Below are 19,283 nucleotides of genomic sequence, written 5' to 3' on the forward strand. Positions count from 1 at the left end.
AGAGGCAAACAAGACATTGGCCTGTAGTAATTTTTTCAAATATGCTTGATGTAGCAGCCCTGAATTCATTCATTATTTATACAGAAACTCATCCAGAATTCCATGCAAGGAGGAAGGACAGGATACGCCTATTCTTGAAGGACCTTTGCCATGAACTTGTATTGCCTCGCATGATGGAGCAAAGCAACATGAAATGCTTGCCAAAGCAAACTAAAGAAGCAATAAAACAGTGTGGCGTACAGTTTCAGGATATTCCAGGGCCAGGAGAAAGAAAACAAAAGCCTAGTTTCTTGTTCAAGAAACTTAGAGAGGAAAACTAAGCAATATTGTACCACTTGTGGGGAAAATGTCTGTAAAGAACATTCTTCAGAAAAGATAACATGTGAAAATTGCTTGGAAGACCAATAAAATTGAAAAGAAAAAGTTAGAAAAGAAATGTAGCTGCAACTAGTTTACAGTAGATTTATAAACTTTTGTGTGTTTTTCATATCTTTGTTTGAAATTTTGAAAAAAAAAATGTTTTTTGGTGTTTTTTACAAAAAAACATAATTAAAATGTTGTGCATTATTCATATCTTATTTTGCAATTTTGAAATAAACTTGTAAAAGTTATTTATGTGAGTTTCTCCATATGATTTGCACAGGGGCCAGCTAGAGTAATCCGCTCCCTGCTTTGGCCAATTGAATAACACCACACCCTACTAATATTCCCAGTTTACTTGTTGGAATCTGCCAGATAAAGTTTTATTAGCTCTGGTTAACATCTCCAGTCCAACTCCTATTTTTCCTGTGTTATTCTGTTTACATCTTGGCCTCTTTTCTGACAATTCTTCTGTCTTCCTATTTTGTACCTTGTCTGTCTTCCCAGTTCTGAATCAGTGACGTGACCACTTCTGCCAAACTGCAGCACCGACCAGCAGTCTACTCTGTAGCCCCAACCCAAGGGACCATGTGTAAGTTCAGATTCCTGTACAAAGGTTAAAGGAAGGCCAAGGTAATTCCTGGGATCCGGTAAATGGAGTGGCTAGTGCTAAGCCAGTCCATGGTAGTCAATTTTAGAGCTGTGAGCTGACCAAGCAGATTCACATTGCTGGATCTATTAGATGTTTCATTTGTAGAGGATGTTACTAAAGGTGCAAGATACATTTCTCTGGCCAGCCCAAAAAATAAATAGGCTGCAAATTTGGCTATTAGGCGTTGCCTCTAAAATTTTACATAAAAATTTGTTTCATGGTATTCATAGCTATCCCGCAGTAGGCAAAACAAAAAACCAGCAATAAGCATCAAATTTCTGAAAATTATTGTCCAGTTAGCTCTAAAAACAAAAAACAATGATAAGCATCTGACTGCAATTATTACTGTTAAAGCAAAATATCCAGATGTTAGGCTTCTGTGTTCCTAAAAGACCGGACTCTAAATAAAAAATTACCCCACTGATGAATTGGTCCAGCTGGCAACATCACTAACAATCAGCTATTACAATATTTCTCCAGAACAGGATGATGCGTTAGAATTGTATTAGCTGCCATCTCCCTTCCTATTGTTAAGAATGGATGACCATGTGGGAGACAATATTTGCTCATAAAGCGTTGTCTGGAGTAGTAGGTCTGAGAAATCAGTTCATCTTTGAAAAATGCTGAACTCTTCTTATATGAATACACTGTACTTAAATATTATCAATGTTAAAAAAATATTATATTTTTAGAATGTAAAGTACTATAGCTATTATTATCCATATTTCCTTTCTAATGTTTTCACAGTTGTCTTTTTCCTGATCAGAATGCAAAATTATTCAAAACTTATAAAGTATTAGGTCACTCATACAAAACTGTCTAAAAAGACACAAGTACAAAAAGAACAAAGTAAACTTATACAATATATCCCCTTTATGAGAAAGTATTGATCCAAGAAAGTGCTCGAACTTAAAGTTAACCTTTTTTTACAATATAACATAAAAAACCTGAGACTGAGAGGATGTGTGTATATTAGGAACATTGGGGAATGTACTGTATGATTAATAATTTAAGAAAAGTGTTATGTGATCTCATATCCAGTGTGTGCCTAATACAATGTACTTTCCTACGTTTTTCTATCTAAGAGATTTAAATATGTAAGTACAGTTGGGGCCCAAAGGAAAATTCATATTTCCTGAGATCACAACTTAGAGAATGTTGAACTAATACATTTCTAATGACAGAAATATGTCCCAGAAAATCATGTCTCACTATAGGGACATGCAAAGCTGTTTTACTCATTATATGCCATCTAGCGCTGGCTGTCATGCTGACTTTACTCTACAAAACTATTGCAACACTGTCAATTTCCACTTTTCCAAGAACCTGTTTATCCAGATAAACTAAATAACTACTGAGCACCATTTCTCAATAAAACAAGTCTTTATTCATAAACATTTAATAAGCTATCATGAAATACACTGCTCAAAAAAATAAAGAGAACACTCAAATAAAACATCCTAGATCTGGATGAATTAAATATTCTCATTGAATACTTTGTTCTGTAAAAGTTGAATGAGCTGACAACAAAATCACACAAAAATCATCAATGGAAATCAAATTTGTTAACAAATGGAGGCCAGGATTTGGAGTCACTCCCAAAATTAAAGTGGAAAAACACATTACAGGCTGATCCAACTTTGATGTAATGTCCTTAAAACAAGTCAAAATGAGTCTCAGTATTGTGTGTGGCCTCCACGTGCCTGTATGACCTCCCTACAACGCCTGGGCATGCTCCTGATGAGGTTGCGGATGGTCTCCTGTGGGATCTCCTCCCAGATCTGGACTAAAGCATCAGCCAACTCCTGGACAGTCTGTCAGTCTGTGGTGCAACGTGACGTTGGTGGATGGAGCGAGACATGATGTCCCAGATGTTCTCAATTGGATTCAGGCCCGGGGAACGGGCGGGCCAGTCCATAGCTTTAATGCCTTCATCCTGCAGGAACTGCTGATACACTCCAGCCACATGAGATCTGGCATTGTCCTGCATTAGGAGGAACCCAGGACCAACCGCACCAGCATATGGTTTCACAGGGGGCCTGAGGATCTCATCTGGGTACCTAATGGCAGTCAGGCTACCTTTGGCGAGCACATGGAGGGCTGTGCGGCCCTCCAAAGAAATGCCACCCCACACCATTACTGACCCACTGCCAAACCGGTCATGTTGAAGGATGTTGAAGGCAGCAGATCGCTCTCCATGGCATTTCCAGACTCTGTCACGTCTGTCACATGTGCTCAGTGTGAACCTGCTTTCATCTGTGAACAGCACAGGGCGACAGTGGTGACTTTGCCAATTCTGGTGTTCTGTGGCATTTCTTTGGAGGGCCGCACAGCCCTCCATGTGCTTGCCAGAGGTAGCCTGACTGCCATTAGGTACCGAGATGAGATCTTCAGACTCCTTGGGAGACCATATGCTGGTGTGGTTGGCCGGGGTTCCTCCTAATGCAGGACAATGCCAGACATCATGTGGCTGGAGTATGTCAGCAGTCCCTACAAGGTGAAGGCATTGAAGCTATGGACTGGCCCGCCCGTTCCACAGACCTGAATCTGATTGAGCACATTTGGGACATCATGTCTCGCTCCATCCATCAACGTCACATTGCACCACAGACTGTCCAGGAGTCGGCGGATGCTTTAGTCCAGGTCTGGGAGGAGATTCCACAGGAGACCATCCGCAACCTCATCAGGAGCATGCCCAGGCATTGTAGGGAGGTCATACAGGCACGTGGAGGCAACACACAATACTAAGACTCATTTTGACTTGTTTTAAGGACATTACATAAAAGTTGGATCAGCCTCTAGTGTGTTTTTCCACTTTAATTTTGGGGGTGACTCCAAATCCAGGCCTCCATTTGTTAATAAATTTGATTTCCATTGATGATTTTTGTGTGATTTTGTGGTCAGCAGCACATTCAATTTTGTACAGAACAAAGTATTCAATGAGAATATTTCATTCATTCAGATCTAGGATGTGTTATTTGAGTGTTCCCTTTATTTCTTTGAGCATTGTAGCAATGAAGATCACATACCAAGATGGGGCAAAAATTGTCAATTAGTGCCTTTATAGCTATACCATATAAGATCCTGCTCATCATTATTGGCATCCATGAAGTTTAAGCACATAATGTTTTATATCTCCTGAAAAAAATGAATCAAGTGAAACAGTTTTTTTGTAGAGAGCACTCGTGGTAAATACAAATGAGCAAATGATAAGCAATAATTTAAAACAAAAAACAATGGGAGGGAATAATAGAAAAATTACATTAATTTAGTATGGAAACACATTTTGACTCGCCTGTGGTAAATCACAAAAGAGATTCACCTGTGATTAATTGTCGGTGCCCATGTGATATGAATTAGCCAATGAATGATGACTTCAGTGCCAACATTCAACATGGTAGACCCTGTTCTTTTGTCACAATGGTGACTGATCAGAACATCAGACCTGCTATTATTAGCAAGCACAAGACTTTCAAAGGGTATAAGGCCATCTCCAAACACCTAGGTATACCAGTTTCAACAGTGCACGATGATATTAAGAAGTTTGCCAAGCATGGAACCGTCAATAACTTCCCTGGACATGGGGAAAGAGGAAAACTGACAAGAAATATCTTCAAAGGTTGGTGCGAGTGGTGAAAAAACACCATGTCAAACACCACTTCAAACATCCTAAGACCTGAAGGCCAACCTGGAACAGTCTGGGGTCATGGTTTCAACAAGTACCATATGCCGCACACTAAACCAAACTGCTTTATGGGCGAAGGCCAAGGAAGAAACGATTGCTAAAGAAATTACATAAAAAGGAACGACTGATCTTTGCCAAAGAGTACCTGGACAAACCACAATCCTTCTGGGAAAATGTTCTGTGGACAGATGAAACAAAAATAGAGCTTTTTGGCAGTGCAAAACAACATACTCTGCTCTATGTTTAGACATACTTACCTTAACGCCTTCACAATAAGAGGCATACATATACAGCGCAAGTCAGAAGCGGGTGTATGAGCATTACAGCCAGGACCTGCCTCTCACAATTGCAAGTGGAGTGGACCTCCTCTTGCGATTGCTAACCTGTTAAAGGCCGCTGTCAATCTCTGACAGCGGCATTCAACATGCACCGGCATGGGGGCACATCATTCCTTGTGCCCATCGGCACGCCTGTAATGTAATCGCGGGTTGCCAATGGGTTGCCATGACAGCCAGGAGTCCATTAAAGACCTCCATTCTTGTCATTATGGAGCTTCTTTAAAACCCAACCTGTGGCCAAGGTTCAAAGGAGACCGTGATCTCTGCAATAGACAGCGATGCTGTGGCATCGCTGTGTATAGCACAAGCAATCAGACGATGGCAGCTTCAAGTACTATTAAGAATGGTGAAAAATGAAAAAAATGTTTTAATTAATAAATATGAAAAAAACATAAAAGTTCAAACCCACCTTTTTCCCCCCGTTAAAAATAAAGCTACATTTTTAAAAAAAAAATACACATATTTGGTATCATCATACTCAAAAAAGTCTGATCTATCAAAATATAAAAATAATAACCGTAAATGAAGAAAAATTCAAGAATGCCAAAATGATAGTTTTTTGGTAGCTGTAATTCAATAAAAAATGCTACTAAGCAACAAACAGGGCACCACACAATAAAGAGGGATCAACCCTGAACATACCAAAACAAGTGCAATATATAAGAAAAAAGAGGTATGCAAGACCAAGAGATTACCTACGAAAATAAATATTTTCTTAACGCATAAGCCAAAAACATACAATTAACATTTAAAAACATAAAGACAAAAAAATGCTGTAACAAGCAATCAAAAATGTATCCCAAAATGGTGTCAACAAAGACATCGCCCCACGATAAATAAGCCATTACACAGCTCCTTCGATCGAAAAAATGAAAACGTAACATAATTTATAAACTGGAAATGTTTGGTATCGTTGTAATCATACTGCTGAGGAGAACCATACTGTAAGGTCATTTCTACCACAAAACTTACACAGTAAAATCAATTTCCAAAAAAACAATGGCAGAATTCTTCCCTACTTGAATTGTTTTTCCTGTTTTCCAGTACACCATGGGGTAAAATGAATACTGTCATTCAAAAATACATCTCGTCCTGCAAGAAAACAAGCCCTCATGTCTATATGGACAGAAAAATATAAGAGTTATGGCTCTGAGAAGAAGGTGAGGAAAAACGAAAACATAAAAATGGAAATTTTATTTAAAATTATTTTAAATAAAAGGTGGCGTTACGAGTGTGATATGTAATGGTTACCAGTGTGATGTGTAATGGTTACCAGTGTGATATGTAATGGTTACCAGTGTGATTTGTAATGGTTACCAGTGTGATATGTAATGGTTACCAGTGTGATGTGTAATGGTTACCAGTGTGATGTGTAATGGTTACCAGTGTGATAGGTAATGGTTAGCAGTGTGATATGTAATGGTTAGCAGTGTGATATGTAATGGTTACTATAACATCCCTGGCGGCGTGCTTGCGTGACTTACCACCTCCCACCATGCAAGACCGCAATCTTACCTATCAGGCCAGGCTGCACACTTTGCTCCAGTACCTGCTGTTTGTATGTCTCTTGTCTGCTGGCGTAGGGTGGCGGCGCTGTTGCTTCCTGATTCTTAAAGCTACAGTGTGCACAGTTCTAATGCGTCCCCAGCCTATTGCTGTGAGTCACTGGATACTTAAACCCCCTCCATCCAGTAGGAGGTGCCTGAGCAACACTTTTCATCTGTGTGTTCCTTGCAACTGAGTTGCCAGGTTCTGTCTTGTATTTAGTCTGTTTCTGCCACCCTGTGGGGCTGTATACCCAGGCTTGTTACCTGTACCTGTGACTTCTAGTCAGTTTCCGCCACCCTGGGGGCTGAGTTCCCAGGCTCGTTCCTGTATCTTGTTCCTGGTTCAGATCCTGTCTGAACAGTGTCTTAGTCTGTTACCTGTTTGTCTCTATGTCTGTACCTTCCCCTTTTTCTGCAGTATCTGAACCTGCACCTAACTCTAACTCGTTGTCTCTGTACTTCTGTTTGTGAGTTTTGTGTCCACTTGCTACTTCATTGCAAGTACCTTGTGTGTATCTGGTTCTGCTCGTTCTGCTTCCCTGCCTCCATATCTAACTCCTGTGTTGCGGCTATCTTCTTGCGTTTTCCAGTCTGTTCCATGTGAACAGAGCCCTGTCCTGTCTACCGTATCTGCGAGTTTTGCTCTGCTCTGCTTGTCTACCGCATCTGCGGGTTTTGCTCTGCTCTGCTTGTCTACCGCATCTGCGGGTTTTGCTCTGCTCTGCTTGTCTACCGCATCAGCGGGTTTTGCTCTGCTCTGCTTGTCACCTGCATCTGCGAGTTCTGCTCTGCTCTGCTTGTCTACCGCATCTGCGGGTTTTGCTCTGCTCTGCTTGTCTACAGCATCTGCAGGTTTTGCTCTGCTCTGCTTGTCTAGCGCATCTGCATGTTTTGCTCTGCTCAGCTTGTCTACCGCATCTGCGGGTTTTGCTCTGCTCTGCTTGTCTACCGCACCTGCGGGTTTTGCTCTGCTCTGCTTGTCTACCACACCTGCGGCCCTGTTCCTGTATCCTAGTCTGTACTGGTTCCTGCTTTGCCTGTGTTCCTACCTGCCAGTACCCACCAGTCTGCATATCAGCTGTGCTTGCCAGTACCTACCTGTCTGCATACTAGCTGTGTCTGCCACTACCTACCTGCCTGCATACCAGCCATGTCTGCCAGTATCCACCTGTCTGTATGCCAGCCTAACCTGCCTGTTCCTGCATTCCCCGGTGTGGGTCAACAGCTGTGATTGGGGTCTGACCTGGAGTAGCACCTGGTCCCTCTGCTCGGTTCCTCCCTGGTTCATGGAGTCGATTGAGCTGCCGTGCAACCTTGGTCGGAACGGGTTGATACTTAGTCACGCCCCTCCAGGCACTCCTCGGTTCATGGTCCAGTGGGATCACTAATCACGCTCACGCCAGTCTGCCCGGGCGTGTGTGTAACAGTTACCAGTGTGATGTGTAATGGTTACCAGTGTGATATGTAATGGTTACCAGTGTGATGTGTAATGGTTACCAGTGTGATATGTAATGGTTACCAGTGTGATGTGTAATGGTTACCAGTGTGATGTGTAATGGTTACCAGTGTGATATGTAATGTCTACCAGTGTGATGTGTAATGGTTACCAGTGTGATGTGTAATGGTGTGTTATATAATGGTTACCAGTGTGATATTTAATTGTTACCAGTATGATGTGTAATGGTTACCAGTATGATGTGTAATGGTTACCAGTGTGATGTGTAATGGTTAACAGTGTGATGTGTAATGCTTACCTGTGTGATGTTTAATGGCCGCTCTCTGCTCTCCTGATCTCAAGGTAGAGCTGTGTGTGATTATACCTGACACATCTGCAGGTTCCTCTCAGCTTCAGCTTCCATCTAACAGGCAGACAGGGTTGTAATATTGTTGTAATACAGCAGAGCTCAGAGAGCTGCAAAAATGTGTTTGCAAAGTGACAAAGTTTGGTTCTACTGTTCTGTTTTAGTTACTTGTCTCATACTGGTAACTCCTCTTTTATTAAAATAATCCCTGTAGGCAGATTCGCATACAGATCTGTATCTGGCCAATAGTCCTTAACAGCTTATTATATATTGGATCACAAATATCAAGGTATCATTTTATTCAGCTTTCTTTGACCTATGTTCCCATATAGACGTCTTGATCTTATTGACAGATTCCCTTTAACAGCATATATTGCCGCTGGGAAGTGTTACTTGAATCTAATTATTCATGATATATGTTTTTTTTTCTTTTTTCCCTTTTTACTCCTGTACATTGATTTTGTATATATATTCTTCTGTTCTAGTATCAGTTGAAAGTCCATGTTCTGGGACCAAAATGTTATATTACCTCATTTTTCCGGTTTGCCTATAATAAAAAATCAGATTATAATTTTTTCAACTCTCTGTCTCTCTCTCTGCCAAGTACCTTATTATTTCTATGGAGTGGAACCCTTCTTGAGTATCCTCTCCTAATAGTAGTATATCCATAACGTCTACTCTATGCTTAAGCACAAATAATACAAAAAGATGCACGGCGACGTAAGAGAATTTGTCCGCATTTAAGCGAAATGAGCATCATAAATATGGGGTCACTGGTTCCCTGCTCGATTTAATATTGTGTTGCCTTTTTTCATTTTTTATGACTTAATAGAATGATTGGATTTGTATTCTCTTTATTGCCTTGCGTCTTTCTTTATTGTTTTTCTAATGGTGGTGCTTATAGGCTTTGACATAGATATTGTACTTTATGTATGTCTACATATTTTATTATGTCGATGTTATATGCTTACAGACATTGGTGACCCTGCAATATCCATAGAGCATTCTATATAGTTATGTGAAGATAAGTAAACCGAGAATAATCGGTACCCATAAGATCCTCGAAGGATTAGTTGTATCATATAGCTAAGTGCTCTGTTGTTGACAACATACAGAAAAGTTTAAAATGACTATATTACTTATTATTTAAATATGTTTAAAATGTCATAATATACAGAACTTGACTTTCATTTCTTTCTATGAACACAGCCATGGACAAAGCCATAGAGAAATTTGCTCAATGAATGAAATACTCTAGCTATTTTGAACCAAGAATCCCAATTTCATTCTTCCGGGCATGATATAAACCTGGTATTTCATCCAGGCTCCCCATTTTTCCATTTGAACCCTACCTACTAGTCAGTTGATCTCTGCCGGTCTGTCTTCTGAATTACCTGCCATTCAGCTGTTATGGCTGAGGAAAGCTTCAATACGTCTATTGCTTTCCATGTGGCGAGAATGTATTTTGCAATGACCGTCCTTGTATTACGCAGATAGCTGTGTCTGCTAGAGCAAGAGACACAGACAATAATTAGTGGCTTTCCTCTGTTGGTCATAAATGGAGGACTTGAGTGAGATATCATCATATGTGATGTGAAAGGAGGTGTCTTCATGAGTACACTCTTTTAGGGCATGAGCACATGGAGCCTTTGTCAATAACACTTGCTGTGTATAAGTTTAGTCTTTTTAACCGCTTCAGGCTCTGAAAGCCATAAAGAAACTAAAAGAAATGACCATATCATTCTTCAGGCAGTCTCTGATTGGAAGCCACCACTATTTTATACATTTTTCAAAAAGTCTCCAGCGATAATACTGCCAGAAAAAAAAAAGATGTCAAATAAGCCTCTTTGAGATCAAACACTGTCGGCATTATCCTGAAGCATCTTCTGCTCCAAAACCAATGTGTAAAGCTGGAAACAAATGGGTTAAACTTGCGCTGCCGTGAAATGATGATGAGAAGACAGGAAAACAAAGTATGCGGTTTATTAGTCAATGAGTTTCGAAGATTCAAACACCTTCATCAGGACAAACCATGGTGAACCTGATGAAGAAGTCTGAAACTTCGAAAAGCGTTGACTAATTAATCACATAATTTGGATTTCTGTCTTCTCATCATCCTTTCATAGCAGCACAGGATTAACCCATTTGTTTCCAGCTTTCCATGGTTTCTTCCTTGTGGGTCTGCAGCAGCTTAAGCTTTTTTAGTGGTTGTGAGCACACAACCTGACCAGGTGAGCACGACCATGCATTGTTGTCCAATTTTATATCCAGAAAAGACCCTATTGTGCTTTTTGTCCTTCCAGTTTTTACCTCAAAACCAATGTGAGTACACTGGAGTCTATAAGACACTGTATGCACATACCCTTACGTAGGAATCACAAATGCAGTTTTCTAACAGTTTTTGGTGCAGTTTTCGGAGCCAAAGCCAGGCGTGGATTTAAATGGAAAAGGAGATAAAATAGGTGGACTTGCCCCAATTAGAAACGACATTCTGGATTATGTATTAATTAACTATATATTAAGATGTTTATGCGTTATTGCAATTTACAAGCAAGGCAGCTCAGAGGTTTTTTTAAGCAATTTTTATTACTGCACACAAATCGGTATGGCTGCCATACCACGCATACTTTACTCTAGCTAGAATATCCTCTAAGAAGTAAGTACACCCCTAGTGTGCTACTAGTACTCACAGATCAGAGCTGCCTTTCTAGCTGCTTGGCCGAGCACCTGTGCAGCTTGTAAACGCCATCCTGGCACGGGAGATGGTCACATTGGTCAGTGGGGTGGAGATGAGTAGAGAAGGACCTGGGATGATGTCACCTTCACATGACCTGAGGAGCGGCGCTTGTGTGCAGCGACTGGGAAAGAAAGTGAAACGGACCATCTTCTCATGTGGTTAGTGCTCTCTGTCTGAACCTGGGGCATGCTGGGAGACAGTTGTAGTTCTAGTGAGTGTATACCCTCCCTGTAATATCACTGTCACATAGCCTGGACATGCTGGAAATTGTAGTTCTCCTTATACCTCCTCCCTCCCTGTAAAGTAGTATTCAGGCTGAAATTTTTTCTAATATCACATAACAACAGCCTGGGCATTACTGCACATATTTGGTTTATTACTGCACAAATTGTGTATTAATGCACACGTAAAAATACTCTGAGGCAGGCGCAAAGAGTTAAATGACTGCTGAGCTCCAATTGTATTAATCCCAGTTGCAGCAGCAGTAAATGTCTATTGACTTCCATATACCCAGCATATCATTGAGCTTTTACTAACATACAGTAGCAATATTGCTTCAGTGCACACCATAGTCTGTAACAGACTGTAAGAAACAATTCTCAGAAAAGAGATTTACTGTATGAGCAATGCTTAGCTAGGCCTAGCTTTCAATAAAAATAAAATCCTTTGTCATGTTGCCGGCATCAGAGAGTTTACTGGGTAACCATGCTTACCGGACTCATTTTCATTAAGAAAAGAGGATACAATAAAAAGCTATTCTCTTCTATTTAGCCCTATGCATAATCATAGTTAATCTAATGCATTCTGAGCAGGTAATAAGAGAGTACAACAGAAATTGCAATGCAAAACATTCATCTTGTTTAGGTTCTGAATTAATTTGCTTCAGAATAGAAGCTGCGGAATGTTATGTTCTCAGGGAATTTGAACTGTAAATGAGTAATAGTTTACATTTTCATTTCCATGTAGCGGCATCGTCTGTAGACCTTAGACATGTCAGTCACACAGCTTTGTTCTCTCTCAAGCTGGCTTAGTATTCTTCCTAATTAGAATAGGTATGATTCCATTACATGAAAGAATGGCTCTTACTCAAACAAAATTTGGTATTAAAAGGAGTGTATCATCGGAAATGTCCTACTCTTTAAATCAGGTTTTTGTGCTAAATGTATTTATCTTTTAATTTTTATCAATCTTTCTAAAAATGGAAATTAAAATCCTTGCAATTTTCACACTGGCCACTGTTTTTTTTTTAGAACATCATCACGTACATTAGCCACAATGAACAGTCTCTGACCCTATAATTAGTAAGGATGCATCTGATGAGCGTCTTTAAACTTCATGGTGAAAGGTGAAGGAGCAGGGAGAGCTATGACATCACTTATTATGATTGTAAGCAAGCTGTAAAAGTGTTAGAAGTCATTTTAATCCTGTCTCTGATGATAAGGAAAGTGCTGAAAACTCTTTCAGTGTAAAAAACAGCAAGATTACTTATTTCATTTATTTATTAATAAGGATTGTGTTTTGAAAAAAAAACAAACATTGCACAGGTCTCTGAATCAACTCCATAGATGCAAGACATAAACCACTATGTGGATGACAAAGGAGATGTCATTCACATCTATCAAAAAAGAAGAGGCGTTTTCCAGGACTAAGGATGCGACAAGTGCAATCCGGAGATGTTCATGGGGCCTGCAATCTGCATAAGACATGAATACTTTTCGGAGGAATGAGGGACACCTATGAGTGTATGAAGGGGTTGTAGCAACCCCAGTTACAATCTGTAAAAGGTGATGGGCAGGATTTATAAGGTGTATAATCAGTGCCAGACTCCTTTTGGGTAGTCACAATGAAATTAAGGATCAAACCACATTATGATTTCAGACTTTCTACACATATAATTTTTGGGGGGCTTGTTAAAAACCATGAATTCCATGTAGCTCTCCTTAAAAGCAGACAATTTGTAACAAGATTTATTTCATACACTTTTTAAGCCCAATAGAGATAGCAATACTGCCAGAAAATTAGAGATAATCAAAAAGATTTTCAAGACCCGAGTGCCCCGACAAAGTCAGAGGTTTTAGGCTACACGACCATGGCCCAGCAAATATCCTCCTAACTGCTGGCATCCCTGGTGCATCTTCTGATTAATAGGCTCAGCATGACCTCATCCTTGTGTCACACCTTAACGATGTGTCTACTAATTAGAAGAGATACCTAGGATTCTGGGAGATAGGAGGAGGTTTGCAGTTCTCTGATCTGGCAAGCATGAACTATCGACGTGGCTGCTGGATCGGGGTCCAGAGAATCTTTGTACGCATCTTTAATCTACCCTTGTAGACACTATTTGTCACTTTTTTGGGCTTTTTTGGTTTTTGGACATGTAAAGTTTTTTTGAAAAAACTTTTTCGGTTTTATTTCTTTTGTGCATACATTTTTTCCGATAAAGAAGCTTATTGGAAAATGTCTACAATTGAAACCCTGCCATACCTAGTGCATGATGTTTTTTTAAAAAAATACATTGGACACAAAAAACACTCCAGAAGTGATGATAACACCATAAAAATATTTCACTGCTGGTAAAAATCACACATCAAAAATATAAACCACATATCTTTTGCTAACATCTGGATGCTCTATTTTTGCTGGAAAAATTAGGCAAAAAACATTGCATTTTTTAAAAAAATGTTGTATGTGAACATTCCCTGACTGTTGCTCATAAAAATACAGCATGGCCGCAATGTGTTGAATGGAGTCTTAGAATTGATTCTCAGATCATACAGAATTTCAATTCTTATCCACTTAAAGGGTATCTCTGCCGACCAGGGTTGAGGATAACTGCTTCTACGTCCCCAGGCAAAAGAGATGGAGTTACAAAAACAGCCCAGCGCAGCTAGATTGCACAGATAATTCCCATAGGTTATTTCTGCAATTTCAGGGATATGTCAAAAGCATAACTTGCTTTGATATGCTGTTTCTGCAACTCCCATTCATGTCTACTGCATAGCAAAGCGGCACTCAGCTGTTTTTGTAACTCCATCTCTGGTAACTAACATCTAGAAGCACTTATTCCCATATCAGTCATTAAAGGCAGAAATGCTAATAAATCCTTTAAGAACCATTGATTAATGGTTTTATGTAGCTTTAAAAATGTTCAACTGCTTTGTCCCTAAACAAGGGATGACCCAAAAAAATAAAAAAGGGGCCCGTGAATCAGAACCTATGGATCTTCATAAAGAAAAAAAGAACACTTTTCTACCATTTTACAAATGCAATTTTGAATAACGAGACATGAAAAATAAAAACAAATGAAAATATATCATTTAAAAGTTTCCAACATTTTACAATATTATTTTCATTTAAGTTCCCTTAAACTTTTCATTTATTTTTTTCTATCCAAATGCAATAATGTTGCACTTTATGGGACACTATTTGGTACAAAAGTCTGTAAAAAAGATATCACACAGTTGCAGTCCAATGTACAGGGAAACAAAGTCAAAAGCATTTTTGTGGAAATATATATATACTTTTTTTTACTGTTGCTTTGACAAAGCACAAAACCTTGTTGCCGACAAAGACTCTACTTTTGATAAAAGAATGCTTTTGTTGTGGCTCATCCTCTGATGTTTTTATTTAACCTCGTGCTGTTAATGCTGTTGACTTTTCAAAGGACAACACAAGCCATTTGTGGATTTTACGGTTACAGTGTTATTAATCTATTTCTCAGCATAATGTATTCAGCATATAATAGTGCACTGACATAATCAAACACAGTGCAATATTTTTACCATAATATGTGTTTATTAGCGTTGATCAAGCACTGAAATGCTCGAGTGCTCGGTACTCGAATCGACATGCTCGACTGCAGTAGCAAGCAAAATGGAAGTGAATGGCAAACTGGAGCATTTTTCCGGAAGATGAAAAAATTTGCGCTCTCTCTGATAATTCACTTACGGGGATCCTAGCAGTCGAGCACCACGCGATTCTTGAGCAGTGCCGAGCACACTCACCCATCACTAGTGTTCATAGTCTTCACTCCTACAATTTCACATCACCCTATATTGCCTATAAAACCCTAGTGCAGTGGTCCCATGATTTTGTCAAATTTCTTAAAATAGGTAGAATATCAGGCAAAAAAAGATTCTTCTGGTTGACTTCATTTTTCAGAATGATTTTAATGAGATTTCAGAATATCAGAAGTATGGGATTATTCTCCAAATTAAAGACACTTCAAATATCTAAAATTAAAGATTAGAATACATTGTTGATTACAAATATATATAATATATAAACTGGCATGAAAATGACAAAAGTTGCTAAATTTTTGAGGAACTCAAAGTTGCGTCAAAATTTTGCCACTTTTATATGTGCCAGAATTCTGGTGAAATTGCTTTGATGAATCGGGGTCAGAGACTCCAGAAATGCCAGAAATTACATAAATCGCTTTGAAAAGTTGCGAAATGTTAGTGTAATGTGAAGTTGCACAAAATTTTTGAAACTTTTGGCGTCTTTACTTTAGTCCTGGGCAGCTCCACCAAAATAGACAGAGCTAGTGAGCTGCCAAGGCAGGATGGGGTGAGGCTACATAGACCCCTCAAATTCATCAATAGTGGCAGAGTTTCTTACACCAGAAACACATACAAAATGCCAATCTGAAGGAATCGGGGCCATTGTGTGCTTTTCTTGGAAGAATGGAATTTTAAATTAGTTTAATGTTGCTCTAAAACAATGGCATTAGGCTTCAAAATCTTCAGGAGTGATTTTGCCAGGAAAACCTGACCATTTAATGCAGTGTTCCCCAACTCCAGTTCTCAAGGCCCAAAAACAGGTCATGTTTTCAGGATTTCCTTAATATTGCACTGGTGATGGAATTATTGTCTGTGCGGGTGATGTAATTATCACCTGGGCAATACTAAGGAAATCCTGAAAACATGACCTGTCGGTGGGCTTTGAGGACAGGAGTTGGGGAGCCCTGGTCTAATGTATTTGGGTGCTTTCATTTTCCCTTTCCAAATGATGAGGATGAGAGGGATCAGACATTTTGAAATTTACATGTATAATCCTATTGTTCCCCAGATGAAAAGTGGCCACTTGTGATGTCTGTTGACAGTTTAGACTGACCCTTTACAGAGCACATCCACGAGGTGGAACAAAGCTAAGTCACTTCTTTTCAGTGTTTTCCATGGTTTTCTAACTCTTATTAGAAAAGTGCGATTGCTACAAAAGAAGGGAGCAGCAGCTATTACACATTATTATGCATTGTACTTGGATTAGATTAGATTGGTAACTATTATACAAATATAGCCATGTTCCATGCTGCTGATGACACTATTTATTGGAAAGAAAAAGTCACACAAGGACTAATATTGATTGAAAAGACAGAAACTCCCTAGGCGGTATAATAAAAGTCTAAATTTATTACTTATCTAATAAAAAAAATTAAATGAAAAGACTGTGGATGATCACAATATGCCGATGCATGCCTCAGAGATAACCAGGGTTATACAATAATGCTATAATCAAGTAGCACAGACTAATTAACTTATCTGGACCTAAAATCACAAACCTATAAATGATAAGTAATTGAAAACAGATGTGCTTTGTTATAGTGTGTAGATTCTCTAAACTAATAAACAAAACTTTTAGGCTACAAAAAATCCATAGAGTCCACTTTACCGGATAAAGCATGTTTTGGCTTTTTGAGAAGTCCTATTAACAACAATGTAACATTTTCCCTTTACAGAAGCCAAAATACAGCAATAAAAGCATATTTGCAAACAAGGCAATATTAAAGATAACCCTTATGTCATCTGAATTGTATATTATTTTTCCCATATTGATACACTTTGGCAACAGTTTATCAAATACAAATAGGATCATTTCACTGATATAAAAGTTATTAAGGATATAGTCTAATATTACAGCTATAAATATATTTTTTTAATTACATTTGTAATTTACCATTGCTTTGGCTGCTAAGTAAAACATCATTTCTAAAGTGATCCCTAATTGTGATTGCATCGATTATAGGGGTTAATTTAAGGGAAGCTATTATCAGAAAATGACATATTGTTTAACCCCTTAAGGGCCGGGCGATTCTTTAGTTCTTGTGCTTTCGTTTTTTCCTCCGTTTTTTTTATTTTTTTATTTTTCTGTGCATATAGCTGTACGAGGACTTGTTTTTTTGTGGAAAGAATTGTACTTTTGAATGAGACCATCTGTATTATCATGTGATGTACTGGAAAGTGGGAAAAAAATTCCAAGCGTTGTAAAATAGCAAAAGCAAGAGCAATTCCGGAATTATTTTTTTAGTTATTTAGGGATCATTTTACGGTAAAACTAACCAAGGATTATGATTCTCCAGGTCAGTACGGTTATGGAGATACCAAACATGAATAGTTTTGGTTTTATTTAAGTGATGAAAAAAAATTCTGAAATTTCTAAGTTCTGAAAATTTTACTTGTGACACCAATTTCTAAGAGTCATAATATTTTCAGCTCTCGGGATATGGAGCTGTGTCCTTAGGGGATGTGACCCTGCGATCATTTGATTGCTTGCGCTATACACAGCAGTGGTACCGTACTGTTCTGTATAGCGAAAATCACAGTCACCTATGAACACCCGCCACAGAGTCATCAGGAGTACCATGATGACAGGCACAGGGGTTTTCAGCAGACTCCTGGCTATCATAGCGTCCCGTGATGAGCAGTAAGAACAGTGCACCCCCACTGCCAGCGCTCTGTAAATGTGACTGTCACAGATTGACAGCAGCATTTAACAGGTTAACAGCAATGGGCGGAGCTCCATTCCACGCAGGGCTGTTAGAGGCAGATGATGGCTGCTGAATAATTCAGAGGCAGGGAGACAACCTATGACAGACATAGTGTGTCATATGTCGTCAAGGAGTTTTATCAGGTTTTTGTATTACATGTATTTTTAAAACAGTTTTTGAAATTTTTTTTTTGATTAAACAAAATTAGCAATCCTGCAATTTTTACATTGTCACAGGGCCTGTATTGGGCCACGGCCCCACTATCAGTATTTGGTCAGTTTTCGGTCAGTATTTTTTCTCATGAGTGGGAGCCAAAACCAGGAGTGGGTGATAAATACAGAAGTGGTGACGTATTTCTATTATACTTTTCCTCTGATTGTTCCTCACCTGGTTTTGGCTCCAACTCCTGAGAAAAAATACTGACCAAATAATGACCAAATACTGACCAAATACTGCTAGTGGGGCCATAGCCTTAGACTCATCCTTCCTGCTCTTTCAGGAAGAGTTTTAAGCAAGGCTCCTTATCATCAGAGGCAGGATTAAAGTGACAGGTACCATCTCCATAAACAGCTGATAAAACAGAATCCACCAATAACAGTAGCTGATTTCACAGCTCCACCCGTACAGGAGTGGAACAATCAGAGGAAAAGTATAATAGAAACACGTCACCACTTTTGTATTTATCACCCACTCCTGGTTTTGGCTTACAAAAATAATTGTAAAATACTGACCAAATACTGAACGTGTGAACGAAGCCTAAAGTATATGTATTTCTTCCCCATATCACAATCTGTGTTAAAAATAAAAATATAGAAATTTTGCAATTTTTACACTCTGAAAAATTCTGTGGAGTCAACACAACTGGTCATGTACCACTGTAATAATGACATGGAGCCCGAAAAGCATTGGAGCCCATCCAGCATATGATCTGTGTTTCTAGAATGGAGAACAGAGAGTTAAGACGACTATTGTAACATGATTTTACGCTGTATTGCTATTTTACTGTATGCTGCATTCAAGGTTGATTCTTTATCTGCCTAGAAATCCTGCATGACTGAGATTGTCTTTATTATTGCGGAGTTACGCTGCAATGTTCACTGCTTTTATTATCTCAAAAATTGACCACTGCCGTTTAGCGTTGGCCTGGTTTTTTACCTCACTACCAAAGATGTTATTACTGCAAAATACTGTTGCCCAAGGACTCATATTAAATCAAACCATCCCATTACTCCTGCGTTTTAGTCTGTTCATTGGCTTCCTCTTAAGGCTCCTATTGATTTTAAATTTTTTCTTTTGACCTGTGCAGCTTAACATGGCCCTTGTCCATCTTAAATTACTCCCCTGTAGTCCCTGGTCACTCTTTAATATCCGTAGGAGGTAGTTTATGTCTCATTAT

Source organism: Phyllobates terribilis, unplaced genomic scaffold (assembly GCF_046119375.1).
Source record: "Phyllobates terribilis strain yellow unplaced genomic scaffold, ASM4611937v1 Scaffold_2__4_contigs__length_985480577, whole genome shotgun sequence".
Classification (NCBI taxonomy): domain Eukaryota; kingdom Metazoa; phylum Chordata; class Amphibia; order Anura; family Dendrobatidae; genus Phyllobates; species Phyllobates terribilis.